Below are 15,222 nucleotides of genomic sequence, written 5' to 3' on the forward strand. Positions count from 1 at the left end.
TTTAAGAATATTAAAGTCCACCTGATGGCCCTCCTCCTTTAACAGTCCCTCCATCATAAATGAAACAGGATGTGTCTGATGATGTGCCACACACCACATGTCCAACTAAGATTGTAAAATGTTAAAATGTAATTTCCCAGTGAATGCATTTGTCTTGATTGAAAGCAATGCTAAAGTTGAAAAACTCATCAAAAACGGTATGTGTGAACATAGCCCAACTGGTGGAGTAACATTTTTGTTTTAGGTTATTTATTTTGCCTTACATACAAATCATTACCATGGAAAGGATGTTCCTTAACATATTTCACAGGAAAATCAATTTTGGTTTAGTTTTTGTATGTTTTATTGTGCGCCTGGAAAAGTGGTGTAAGACTCTGACAACATTGTTCACAGCAGTGACCTGGGAGTCAGAAATGCTGACTATGATGTTCCCATGTCACTTTATCACTGTTCCCATCAATTTCTGACATTTTAGACCCTAAAAAGATCACCAGGGGGGCACGGCAAAAATGCTCGGGTTTTCCAAAGACCCATAGACTTACATTGGGCTCGTTGTTCGGGTCGAGCACCCGAGCACTACAGTTCACTTGACCTGAGCAACGAGCACTCGAGCATTTTAGTGCTCGCTCATCACTACAAGCAATCAGATGATTGCAGCTTCAAGTCTCCTAAGGAGACTAATGAAGCAAGTAAAAAGTTAAGAAAAAGTTAAAAAAAATATTTAAAAATTAAAAAATATAAAAGTTCAAATCACCCCCTTTTGCCCCATTGAAAATAAAACAATAAAAAAATAAAAAATATACATATTTGGTATCATCACGTTCAGAAACATCAGATCTATCAAAATCTAAAAATAATTAATCCGATTGGTAAATGAAATAATGAGAAAAAAATTAAAAACGCTAGAATTACTTTTTTTTGATCACTGAAACATTGCAATAAAGTGCAATAACAGGCGATCAAAACATTACATCTACCTCAAAATGGTCTCAATAAAAACATCAGCTTGGCGCACAAAAAATAAGCCCTCACCCAGCCCCTGATCACAAAAAATGGTGATGCCACAGATCTCGGAAAATGGCACCATTTCAAAAAAGTTTTTTTTAACAAACTGTGTTTGTTTTTTTTACCACTTAAATAAAAAACTCCTATACATTGGTATCAGTGAACCCGTAATGACCTGGTGAATCATAATGGCAGGTCAGTTATTATTAACATTTAGTTTAGTTTTAATATTTTAGACATTGAGTGAACATGGTTAAAAAAACTATTGTAGTATTGCACTTTTTTTGCATTTTCACCGCACTTAGAATTTTTTTTCCATTTTCCAGTACACTATATGGTACAATCAATTGTGTCATTCAAAATTACAACTCGTCCCACAAAAAAACAAGCCCTCACATGGCCATATTGATGGAAAAATAAAAAGTTATGGCTCTGAAAAGAAGAGGAGCAAAAAAGGAAATGTTTGCAGGTATGTGTCTCTTAAGTAAACCAATAATTTATATATATATATATATATATATATATATACACCGGTATATATATCTCTGGATATATATATATATATATATATATATATATATCCAGATATATAAAGGTTTAAGTCACTTTTTCACATAATGAATATAGCGAGATATAAAACATAACAGGCTGCACTATATAATAACATTAATAACCTTGGAGTGTCCAGCTCCTCTCTCCTCTCCCCTGCTTTGTATTTTCATAAATAGGGATGAGGGAACCTGAATTGGAAAGTGCTGACAGAGTTTTTTCTACCATCAAGCATAAGTAACTGTGATGGGGGCATGTTGTGCCCCATCCTACGCAAACATTTTTTGGGATGGTAGGAGGAGACAAAAGTACAGCAATTACAATCTTTTTCTTCTCATGTTTTACGGTGGTATCGCTTTATAGATGACATCTTTGTGATTTGAATGGGTACACCAGAAGAATTTGAGTCCTTCACCTTACTTCTAAATAACAATCCTTGGAACATCACTCTTACTTCTAATCTGTCATCTTTATCTGTAAAGTTCTTAGAACTCAGGATTTTGCTGGATGGGCCACGGATCAGGACAACGTTGTTTCGAAAGCCGACAGGTACGAACAGCTTGCTTCATGATACAAGCTTTCTTCCAACACACCTACGTAATGGCATCCCAAAAGGACAATTCCTGAGGCTTCGGAGGAATTGTAGAGCATTGGACAATTTTAAGCTTCAGGCCCGCGACCTAACAAACAGGTTTGTATCAAAGTGGTACCTACGTAAAATCATATCACAAGCGTACCAACATTCCGATCATAAGAGCCGTATGGAGACATTTAGACCACAGCCACGTAATGAAACATGTAGCACCAGAATGAACAAAACCCAGCAATTCAGGATTTTTTTTTTGTTTGGGGGGGTTTATGCCATTCCATGTATGGTAAAATGGATAAGACAGTTTTATTCTTCGCGTCAGTACGATTACAGCAATGCATCATTTACATAATTTTTTAATGTTTTGGTGCTTTTACACAATAAAAACTATTTTATAGAAAAAATAATTATTTTTGCATCGCTTTATTCTGAGAGCTATAACTTTTATATTTTTACGCTGATGGAGTTGTATAGTGGCTTGTTTTTTGCGGGGACAAGATGACATTTTCAGCGGTACCATTTTTATTTACCGTATATACTCGAGTATAAGCCCAGATTTTCAGCCCATTTTTTTTTAGGCTAAAAGTGCCTCTCTCGGCTTATACTCGAGTCATTGTCCCAGTGGGTTGGCGGGGGAGGGGGAGCGGCGGCTGTCACATCATACTCACCTGCTCCCAGCGCAGACCCTACTTCTCAGATTGTCTCTGATGCCGGCAGCTTGTTCCTGTATTCAGCGGTCACGTGGAACTGCTCACTAAAGTAATAAATATGGACGCGACTCCACTCCCATAGGGGTGGGGTGCATATTTATTACTTTAATGAGCGGTACCATGTGACCTCTGAACACAGGAACAAGCTGCCAGCACCAGAGACCATCACATCAGAGAAGCAGGGACCGCGCAGGGAGGGTGAGTATGGTGGGGGAGCCAATGCGATATTCACCTGTGAAAGAAGGAATATAAACCAGCTCACCCGTGATGCATAAACCAAACCTCGGGAGCACGGACCCGCTGTGTCCAGGCATATAAAGTCCAAAAAAGAAAAGAATGTCCAGCTTCACCGAGTCCGTAAAAAAGAGTTAAATAGGGCATATGTCAGAAAGGGCTTAAGGAACTTGGTGTCCCCTGAATTGTGTGCTGCAGTTCCTGTAGACGGTTGTCTTGAGGCAGCGGATGCCTGAGGCCTACAAGTGAGTGTGCTGCACCCCTCACCCTGCAGCACACTGAGACTGGGACAATGTATGTCTGTAAATTGCAAATGCGAAATCGGAAAGCAGCTTGGTCGACCACAGCTGTGCAGCTCTTTACATCTCTATTTTGATACCTGTTTACACATGGCAAGGTGAACAACAAGAGTTGGTAACCATCCTGATTGGGTACACCTTGTCGGGGTGGGATGGTTTTTACCGTCTTTTGATCAAAATAGTGTCAACTAAGTACCCTATGTTGCTACAGGGTATTTGCTCATTTTATTATTATCCTAGGCTACACCATGCTTCTGTAAGACTGTTATGAAATCTGTAATATGAGTTTATATGACCGGAGAAGATATAATTTCTGTTGGGGCTGATTTTTAGCTTCTACAGAAATACCATCAGTACTAGAAACATCACATGAGCCTACAGAGGTCATGCAGGCCTTACAAATGTAACATGTACATCCAGAGGCCAGATTAGCTCTTACAGAAGTCATATGCTTATACAGAAGTTGTACAGTATCAGTCCGCGATGTCAGCTGCTGATATGAACAGTTGTACGCATTGACATAACATTTCCCCACAGGCTGATATGAGCTTTGTAAGGGTTAATTAAAAGCAAAACCAGCTCACTGTAATAGACCTCCTTAGGTGTCCAGAGAACAGGAAACGCTGCGCCAATGCGTGGAGCAATCGCTAAATTGTAGAAAATCCACTTGTGAACAAATTTCTATCTTTATTCACTGAAAGTGCTCAGTAGAGGATAAGACAGAATTAGCAATATAAGTTACATGGTATGCGACATAGAGACGTTTCAGATGACTGCACACCCTTAATCATGACTTGAAGTTACCCTTCAACTGTGAGAGACAGAATCTAAAAAAAATCCAGAAAACCACATTGTATGATTTTTATTTGATTAATTTGCATTTTATTGCATGAAATAAGTATTTGATATAATAGAAAAACATAACTTAATATTCGGTACAGAAACCTTTGTTTGCAAATACAGAGGTCACACGTTTCCTGCAGTTCTTGACCAAGTTTGCACACACTGCAGCAGGGATTATGGCCCACTCAACCATGCACATCTTCTCCATATCTGTCAGGTTTTGAGGGCTGTTGCTGGGCAGTAAAGAGCTTCAGTTCCCTCCAAAGATTTTCTATTGGGTTCAGGTCCGTAGATTAGCTAGGCCACTCCAGGACCTTCAAATGCTTCTTACGGAGCCACTCCCTACTTGCCCTGGCTGTGTATTTTTGTGTCAATGTCATGCTGAAGTACTCAGCCACAAGCCATCTTCAATGCTTTTACTGAGGGAACGCGGTTGTTGGCGAAAATCTTGTGATACATGACCCCATCCATCCTCCCTTTAAGATGGTGCAGTCGTCCTGTCCCCTTTGCAGAAAAGCACCCCCAAAGTATGATGTTTTCCCCACCATGCTTCAAGGTTCGGATTGTACTTGTTCTTGGGGTTGTACTCATCTTTCTCCCTAAAAGCACGGCTAGTGGAGCTGGTACCAAAATGTTCTATTTTACATAGTAACATAGTAACATAGTTAGTAAGGCCGAAAAAAGACATTTGTCCATCCAGTTCAGCCTATATTCCATCATAATAAATACCCAGATCTACGTCCTTCTACAGAACCTAATAATTGTATGATACAATATTGTTCTGCTCCAGGAAGACATCCAGGCCTCTCTTGAACCCCTCGACTGAGTTCGCCATCACCACCTCCTCAGGCAAGCAATTCCAGATTCTCACTGCCCTAACAGTAAAGAATCCTCTTCTATGTTGGTGGAAAAACCTTCTCTCCTCCAGACGCAAAGAATGCCCCCTTGTGCCCGTCACCTTCCTTGGTATAAACAGATCCTCAGCGAGATATTTGTATTGTCCCCTTATATACTTATACATGGTTATTAGATCGCCCCTCAGTCGTCTTTTTTCTAGACTAAATAATCCTAATTTCGCTAATCTATCTGGGTATTGTAGTTCTCCCATCCCCTTTATTAATTTTGTTGCCCTCCTTTGTACTCTCTCTAGTTCCATTATATCCTTCCTGAGCACCGGTGCCCAAAACTGGACACAGTACTCCATGTGCGGTCTAACTAGGGATTTGTACAGAGGCAGTATAATGCTCTCATCATGTGTATCCAGACCTCTTTTAATGCACCCCATGATCCTGTTTGCCTTGGCAGCTGCTGCCTGGCACTGGCTGCTCCAGGTAAGTTTATCATTAACTAGGATCCCCAAGTCCTTCTCCCTGTCAGATTTACCCAGTGGTTTCCCGTTCAGTGTGTAATGGTGATATTGATTCCCTCTTCCCATGTGTATAACCTTACATTTATCATTGTTAAACCTCATCTGCCACCTTTCAGCCCAAGTTTCCAACTTATCCAGATCCATCTGTAGCAGAATACTATCTTCTCTTGTATTAACTGCTTTACATAGTTTTGTATCATCTGCAAATATCGATATTTTACTGTGTAAACCTTCTACCAGATCATTAATGAATATGTTGAAGAGAACAGGTCCCAATACTGACCCCTGCGGTACCCCACTGGTCACAGCGACCCAGTTAGAGACTATACCATTTATAACCACCCTCTGCTTTCTATCACTAAGCCAGTTACTAACCCATTTACACACATTTTCCCCCAGGCCAAGCATTCTCATTTTGTGTACCAACCTCTTGTGTGGCACGGTATCAAACGCTTTGGAAAAATCGAGATATACCACGTCCAATGACTCACCGTGGTCCAGCCTATAGCTTACCTCTTCATAAAAACTGATTAGATTGGTTTGACAGGAGCGATTTCTCATAAACCCATGCTGATATGGAGTTAAACAGTTATTCTCATTGAGATAATCCAGAATAACATCCCTCAGAAACCCTTCAAATATTTTACCAACAATAGAGGTTAGACTTACTGGCCTATAATTTCCAGGTTCACTTTTAGAGCCCTTTTTGAATATTGGCACCACATTTGCTATGCGCCAATCCTGCGGAACAGACCCTGTCTCTATAGAGTCCCTAAAAATAAGAAATAATGGTTTATCTATTACATTACTTAGTTCTCTTAGTACTCGTGGGTGTATGCCATCCGGACCCGGAGATTTATCTATTTTAATCTTATTTAGCCGGTTTCGCACCTCTTCTTGGGTTAGATTGGTGACCCTTAATATAGGGTTTTCATTGTTTCTTGGGATTTCACCTAGCATTTCATTTTCCACCGTGAATACCGTGGAGAAGAAGGTGTTTAATATGTTAGCTTTTTCCTCGTCATCTACAACCATTCTTTCCTCACTATTTTTTAAGGGGCCTACATTTTCAGTTTTTATTCTTTTACTATTGATATAGTTGAAGAACAGTTTGGGATTAGTTTTACTCTCCTTAGCAATGTGCTTCTCTGTTTCCTTTTTGGCAGCTTTAATTAGTTTTTTAGATAAAGTATTTTTCTCCCTATAGTTTTTTAGAGCTTCAATGGTGCCATCCTGCTTTAGTAGTGCAAATGCTTTCTTTTTGGTCTCATATGATCTCATGACCTTATCCCATGCCTCCTCTGGATCATCCAGATGGACATTGGCATACTTCAGATGGGCTTGTACATGTGCTGGAGTGAGTAGGGGGACTATGGGTACCCTACAAGATTTTAATCCATGACGACGTGATGTATTAATAATGTGTAGTCCAAGTTCTCTCCAGGTCATTGACCATATCATCCCATGTAGTTCTGGTCTGATTCTTTACCTTTCTCAGCATCATCCGTACCCCAAGAGGCGAGATCTTGCATGGAGCCCCAGACTGAGGAGGACTGACAGTCATCTTGCGTTTCTTCCATTTTCTAATAATTGCACCAACAGTTGTTGCCTTCTCACCAAGCTGCTTGCCTATTGTCCTCTAGCCCATCCCAGCCTTCCACAGGTATACAATTTTGTCTCTGATGTCCTTTGACAGCTCTTTCATCTTGATCATGGTGGAGAGGTTGGACACGGAGTGTAATTAATTGAGAGTGTGGACAGGTGTCTTTTATATAGGTAATGAGTTCAAACAGGTGCAATTAATACTGGTAATAACTGAAGAGTAGGAAAGTTTCTTAAATAAAAACTAACAGGTCTGTGAGAGCCATAATTCTTGCTGGTTGGTAGGTGATCAAATACTTATTTCATGCAATAAAATATAATTTAATTATTTAAAAATGTGATTTTTGTTTTCTTATTTTTAGATTCTGTCTTTCACAGTTGAAGTGTACCTAGGATAAAAATTGCAGAACTCTCCATTCTTTAAAGGTGGGAAAACTTGCAAAAGTGGCAGTGTATGAAATACCATATTTTTCGGACTATAAAATACACTTTTTTCCTCCCAAAACTTGGAGGAAAATGCGGGGTGCCTCTTACAGTTCAGATGTACCTGCTGTGGATGGGGAGGTGGGGGAGCAGCAGCGGCAGAGCAGCGGGTGACAGGAGCCGGCTGTTGCGGCTAACACCTGTGCCCACTGCTAAAGTGAAATGAATATTCACTGCCCATAGTCCCTCCCACCTCTATACACTGAAGTCGTGATCGCCCAGCAGCTGCAGGAATCGGTGACTGCAGCTAATGGAATGCCCGCCAGGGCCATGGGGCACTCGGTACTGGGTCCGGTACTTAAGGGGATATATCACGGCAGCGGCGACCCGGTTCGTGGCCCTGGGCACCCATGTAAAAGGGGTTTGAATAAAGTTTGTGTGCATGACGCCACCTGTGGTATTCCGTCAGGGATGACTGACGCTGCTTAAAGCTGTCCGCTGGGGTGATGTTATGGCAGCTAAGATGATATAACTTCCCATAGGTGAAGCTGGGTCCCCATGGCTCCCGGTGTAGTGATAAGAATGGTGGGTGGTGTAGCAAGAAATGGAAGACACAGGTTTGCAGTCTCTTTACCTAGTTTACTGATTAATTCAGGCAGCCACAGTCCAGGGCACCAGATCACAGGTACAGGCAGGGTCCGGCCGGCTTGGAAGCGTGTTCAAAGTCTCCTTTACCAGGTGGAGTTAGAAGCCTTCCTACTAGCACTGTGATGTAGTCCCTTGCAGCCTTAGGCTTCTGTCAAGGTACTCACTGTTCTCTCTGTCCTCCTTAAAGGTGGAACACTAACCCGTATGACAGGTGGCTCGTGCCTTTTTACAGAGTCTCTATCACGACCAGGGCTCTATGTGCCACTGTGTATCCAGGTGTCAGGGCGAACAGGTGACGTGTAGTCCAGCTGTCCTGTTGGTTTCTGCTATGCCTCTTGGAGTCCGACACAATCCCGGTCTTCCGGCTACCGGAATCTGGGCTCTGCAAGGAGGCAGCTCAGTCATAGCTATTCTCCCCAGGTCTCACTCTCCTGTGCTTTGCTCTCCTACACGCTCACTACAAGCTGTTCTTCCTTCTGTGTTATCTCTGTCCAGGAGCTGCAGCACCCTCATGGCTGCATGGCCCCTCTGCTTTCCTCTCTGCCACAGACTGCTCCAGTCTGCTGTCTGGCACTTACTGACTGAACTCTTCCTCCAGACCAGAATATATATAGGGGAGCCACCCACAAGCTAGATCAGAGCTCCCTCTTCTGGCCTTGAGTGTGAATATGTTGTATGTTTGTGTATACCTGATCTTCCCTCGCTTCCAAGCGTGACATCACTCGCCCCGTGAGGAAAGCAATGCCACTGTGACAACCAGGAACCTGGGGTGTCACAGCTAATACTGTTCCCTATTAGAGAAAATGAACATTCACTGCTCTCCATGCTTATCGACGTGGGGCACAGTGAATATTCATTTCATTTTAATAGCAGGCACAGCAGCAGCCTGCTGTTACAGGAAATTAATATTCAGTGCTCTCCACTCCCATGAGTGTGGACATCAATGCATATTCATTCTCTTTAATAGCGGGCATGTCATAAGATTATTCTAATATTCTATGGAGACCGGTGACGTGAATCAAAGTGAAGACAGAAACACGGTATATCAAGACTCAATAAAATATATTGTAGGAAAATAGGCTTCAGTTTAACAGGTGCAAGTAAACAGAGGTTCTATGAATCAAGCAGCAGACATATGCAGACTCAGGAAAATAAGGGTGTTGTCAATACAGACCGATGATGAGAGTTCAAGCCCAGGAATGCAGGATCCAGAGGTCCGGAGCCCGGACTGGGCTCCTAGCAGTGAGCAGGCCACAGCGGAGGTGGGTGCAGAGCAGATCCGGAGAAGTAAAGTCTTTCAGATGGGAGGCAGACCGGTAGCAAACGGGGTATCCCGATGAACAGAAGAGACAGGCAAGATACAAGTCCTTCTAGCTTGGCAGCAGGTGAAGTACGAGATACACAAGCAAGGTATAGTGTGCAGAGTCCCTTCATATATGCAGCAGACAGGAAACAAGGAATATCAGACAGGAAACAAGATGGCTCCTGTGAAGCCACTAACTCCATCTTAGATAAGGGCAAGATCCGGCAGACTAAGGGCAAGACCAGGCAAAACAGGTACACAGTTCAGATCCTTACAGGGCAGTATTAGCTGCATCCACTGGTTCCTGCAGTGGCTGGGCGATCACGTGTGTCCGCTATCAAAGAGAATGAATTTTCACTGCTGGCTGCTGGCCCAGCCACCATAGTTAACCTCTTACTGTACCTGTCTCTGTAACACAATACAGTTCCACAGTGATACATTATAGACTAAAAGAGACATCACACACAAAGAAACATAGCAAACACGGCATAATACAATAAGAATGTGTAGCATATATTACATAGTAAATGCACATGAAACATAACATAAAAAGAAAGGGTCACATAAGTCCTGTGTGGGGGAGGGCAAACGAGGGTCTCCGCCACCTCCTTACACAAGCACACTAAGAAAATAAATAGTGATTGTTCATTTAGTGACAGGTGACTGACAACTGAGGACCTAAGTTTGTGAAACAGCAGGTTACAAGAGTTACAGGCTACTTACAACATGAGTAGGAAAAAGTGAGGTCATGGTGGAAAGGGAAGCTTAGTTTTTGATGTGTATGTGGGTTAGATGTTAATGTTAATGACAGCTCAACTGAACAAACACTGTTTGTCCTATCCAAACACCACTGACAACAACTGTTAATGGATGTGCTAGGCCACTCCCTTTGTTTGGCACAGTGGTACGCCTTGTAGATGAGGGCCAGAAAGAGCATGTGCTCCCATGGATGGCAAGCGCGGAATCAAGTGGCATCACGTCCTCTTCTTCCACCTACACACAGTAAAATCCTCAAAGTTGGCACCCCAATCACCCTTTTTTTCCCCGCTTCAAAAATTTCTGAATGCCCAATTAACCATAGATCGGCCATTCAGCAGAGCTGTTCACACATTCTATTCGATGGGCATCAGAAGTCTGCTCCGAAGAATCACAGAATCCAAGGTAGGAAAGCATATGAACCGATGCCCCAAATTTTTTCATGTCTGATCCAGAGCCGGACAAAGTAGGGTCCGAGCAGAATCCAGACCTTGGTCACCAGACGTTAACCACCAAGGGTGGAGGTGATCCTGCTGAGACTCAGATACAAGAGGTGCACGTAGACTGTACTATGGTGTCAGGGCAGGAAGAGGAGTAGCATGACTCTCAGAGTGAGTAGTGTGAGAACAGAGAAGATAACAATCAGGTTGTAGATCCCACTTGGTGTGAACCCAGAGGTATGCAGCTGAGAAGCTTAGCAGAGAAGGTGGAGGAAGAAGATGAGGAGGAAGACGAGGATGTTACATTGCGTCTTCCCAAACAGACACAAAGTGATGCAACTATGACAAGCACTACATCCACCGCCCCAACTCTGGCTGAGACCAGCACCAGAAGAGAGTGTAATAATTCCAACCCAAGAGAAACACTATACATAGTGGGATGCCTAGAACATGCATCACAATTTGACACACTGCCTAAAGCAGTCTCAATGCGAGAGGACACTCCTGCATACAATAAGAACCATGAGGAAAAATACGGAGTACTAAGTCCACAGAATATGTATAAAAATATATAACTTTATTTAATTAGTACCACAATTCAAAATAACAACACGTACAGAAATAACAATCACAAGAAATAATAAGGGATCAGGTCAGCCACAGGTATATATCCAGCAAGGTAACATGACATAAAGTGCTTAGTGCTCACATGTTAATCAGGGAGGCATCTGCGCTGTGTCCCTATCATTAGACACAGTACCACATCGCATAATCAAAAAATCAGTAACAGCACAATGGCATATGATCAGATTCTAGTGGTGATGCTTACCCATACTGAGGTGTAGTGCCGGACCTGAGTATCGCCGCCACCGACGCGCATTTCGCTGCTCTTTTTCAAGGTGACCGCACCTTGGAAAAGAGCCCGTCAACTGTTACAGAAGTGAACATGACTCCTGCTTTTGTGTTACCTAGCACAAGACATATTTTTAAATCCACCATAACATCTCAGCCTGCACCTCACTCACAGTCCAGCAGTTTGTCCTGTTCTCCATACTCCACCCTCTCTAAGCACAGCAGCCAGCCCTTAGTCCCGCAGATGTGGTCACGTAAAAGAATGTTTCCTCCTACACATGCCAAAGCAAAAATCTTGAACTCCACCATCTCCAATCTATTGGCCACAGAAATGCTGCCTTTCCGCCTGGTGGATACAGACAGTTTCAGAAAGTTGATAGAGAATAGAGACAGCGCTGCACACATTGGCGAATATTATTTCTCCTTTATTCTGCCTTCTGAGGTGACATTTCGATCTACATGATCTTTTTCAAGCACAGCACATGTCAATCAAACTATCCCCATTTAAATAGTATGAAAAACCTCCCCCTCATTAGAATCCACTAATGACAAACATATTACAGTAATTATATAACAACAATCTATTTCACATATTTAAAACATCCCAAGATGATCAGGAATCAAAATACTACCTTGAAAGTATCAGAAATATCTCCTCAGATTGCTCATCACAATGGTGTATACAGATAAACAAGTCTCCTAAAGTCTGCATCGCACATCAACAACAGTGTAAATCTAACAAATTATAATACAGCATTTGCATTGTCATAGCGATCTTCAGTCTCAGAGCTGTCTCATAGTCCTCTCATCCAATAAGCAAAAGTGCTGTCTGCGCATGCACCAGTGTCTCTTTCAACTGGTTGTCAGCGATCAATACATTAATCATGTCAGCATGTATTCAGCAACTGACGCACATAGATAATTAAGTAAATCCATATATATATGTAACAAAAGGTCAGAGCAGAGTGGGTAATCCCCCTTCGATAACAACCTAAAAATTCACATCAGATATACCTTAATAACTTTTTTCAATAAAATCCCTTACTTTCATTGGATCCTTCAACAGGAATATCCCAATGTGCTGTCACCTGTACAATATATCACCACAATATATATATAAAATCTATAAATCAATATACTTACTCAACCTTTTACAGTATATCAATATACATCATTTATCTATAAATGAATCCCCTTGTAAATAGATTAAAGGGAACCTGTCATCTGAATTTGGCGGGACTGGTTTTGGGTCATATGGGCGGAGTTTTCGGGTGTTTGATTCACCCTTTCCTTACTCGCTGGCTGCATGCTGGCTGCAATATTGGATTGAAGGACATTCTCTGTCCTCCATAGTACACGCCTGCACAAGGCAAGATTGCTTTGCGCAGGCGTGTACTACAGAGGAAAAAGAATGAACTTCATTCCAATATTGCAGCCAGCATGCAGTCAGCGGGTAAGGAAAGGGTGAATCAAACACCCAAAAACTCCGCCCATATGACCCAAAACCAGTCCCGCCAAATTCAGGTGACAGAGTCCCTTTAAGGGGATACAAAAAAAAGACACAAAGAGCCCCATCTAATGAATAACAAACCACAGTACGTAACCCATAGTCATAAGACAAATAATCGAACACATCTTAAAATGTATCCCATCATACCCCTTTACTGTAAGGTTTATAAATCTATCAGATTAACAAAACATATTACAAGAAGAGTCATCCTTATATTAGTGTGATACCAAAACTTTAATATCCTAATGGATCACTTCATCACATGCGTAGATTGAATATAGAGAGATAAAAGAAGCTTCCATGTTCTGACATCTATTTCCTTCATTCATACATAAACCCAATCAACAGATGGAATATCTGGGATAAATTAAAAAAGAGTTAAAAACAATACAGTAGAAGAGGACAATAGAAACCATCCCAAATAGCAGCATGAAACCAAAAATTAAAGCAAACATCCTTGTTGGTTATATTCTATAGTCATGCCTTTTGGCCTCAGGGTATCTAATTCAAAAATCCATTTTAATTCTTTTTTCAGAACTGCAACCCGATCACTACCTCGTCTCATTATAGGAACGTCATCTATTAGTCTAAATCGTAATTGATTAACTGAATGACCTTTCTCTTTAAAATGCTTTGGTACAGGAAGGTCAATCGACCCCGCTCTTATCGCACTTTTTTGCTTGCTAATCCTCGCTCTTATTTCCATAGTAGTCTCCCCTACATAGAGGAGACCACATGGACAACACACCGTATATATCACAAAATTACTTGTACAGGTATAGCGTTTACGGATAGTATATTATTTCCCTGACTGTGGGTGAAAAAATTACATCCTTTCAGCATATTGCTACAACAGGCACATCCAAGGCAGGGAAAATTCCCAAAACTTGGACGACTCAGGGAAAACAATGGTGGTGCTTTAAATTTCTCAATGTCCGTATGCCCCTTTTCCAACAATGGACAATGTTTCCTAACAATACCAGAGATCCTCCTACTAAAGTTATTAAAATTTATTGCGAAGGGTGTCCTCTTTATCTGCTCAACCTGTTTCCTAGGTACTAAAAGCTCCTCTCTTGATGTACCCAATGCCCATCATTTAAATTCTTTAAGATTATCCCTCGGGTATCCCCTAGTTAGAAATTTACGTGTTGGAATTTAATTTAAATTTACGTCCAGCACTACTACCTAATAATACCCAATTCTGTGCCAAATTTGAAGCTATCAGTAATAAACATGCTTTTGATATTATGCTACTCAATATAGAGTTTCTCAAGAAGGAAATAGAGACTCTGAAGAAGAAGCATGATGAGACTAGACTTCTGCTTGTTAACAATACCTCTGAGGATGAAGTACGAGCTATTGAGTCAAAAGTCAATGACAGTTTATCCAAAAATAGATCAGAGCTGGAGGACACTAAATGCTCTAAATGGTACAGAGATTTGGAGGGCTATAATAATGGTAGAGTGTTTGGTGGGCAATTTAAGAACTCTGCTGGCATGGGTCCTAAATTTAGAACCAGTCCTAGTAAATCCCGGACTAATAAGAAGCCCAAGAAATCACAGAAGCCTGGGACACCACAGACATCTTTTGGTTTCACAGGTGGGGGTCTGATTCCATGGATGAAGGTGTGAATGTACCTTCCGGCTCGACTGATTTTTTTAGCCAACCCACAGAGAAAACCCAGTGCGGCTGAAGGGGGCACAGGGGTGGCAGGAAACACAGGAATAGGAGGCTTGTGATTGATAATGAGATCCAACACAAAGAAGAATGGAGAGAGTTGAAAAGACTGGTTGTAAATATTTATTCGATTTCTCTAACTGATAACCAGATATGGGTGCTATCTAGGGGACTGTCTTTTTGTCCCTCAAGTAGCACCAACTGGTTTAATCTTGACAATGACTTATTTAAATGTTATAGACGGTTACGATTAACAACATTTTTTGCAGGAAAAGAACAGACAGTGACTGATACACCTAGGGGTTGCCTTTCTCTCGGTGGATTGGGCCTATATGACAGGAGTAATTTTGTGCCGCCCGATCATGATTCTGTCATAGAGACCTTTTCTAAACTGGTAACAGCTGATGTGGCCA

At 41.7% G+C, this 15,222-nt stretch overlaps 1 long non-coding RNA gene across 1 annotated transcript in view; it reads right to left on the reverse strand.

Moving 5' to 3' along the window:
- Nucleotides 1-9,674, reverse strand: part of LOC138680620 (uncharacterized) — a 70,133-nt gene extending 60,459 nt beyond the window's left edge. Inside the window, exon 1 of the long non-coding RNA XR_011321692.1 lies at nucleotides 9,446-9,674. This is a non-coding gene — a long non-coding RNA (uncharacterized lncRNA). The remainder of the gene's footprint in view (nucleotides 1-9,445) is intronic.
- Between the last annotated feature and the right edge of the window lie 5,548 nt (nucleotides 9,675-15,222).

Source organism: Ranitomeya imitator, chromosome 5 (genome assembly GCF_032444005.1).
Source record: "Ranitomeya imitator isolate aRanImi1 chromosome 5, aRanImi1.pri, whole genome shotgun sequence".
In the NCBI taxonomy this organism is placed as follows: Eukaryota; Metazoa; Chordata; class Amphibia; order Anura; family Dendrobatidae; genus Ranitomeya; species Ranitomeya imitator.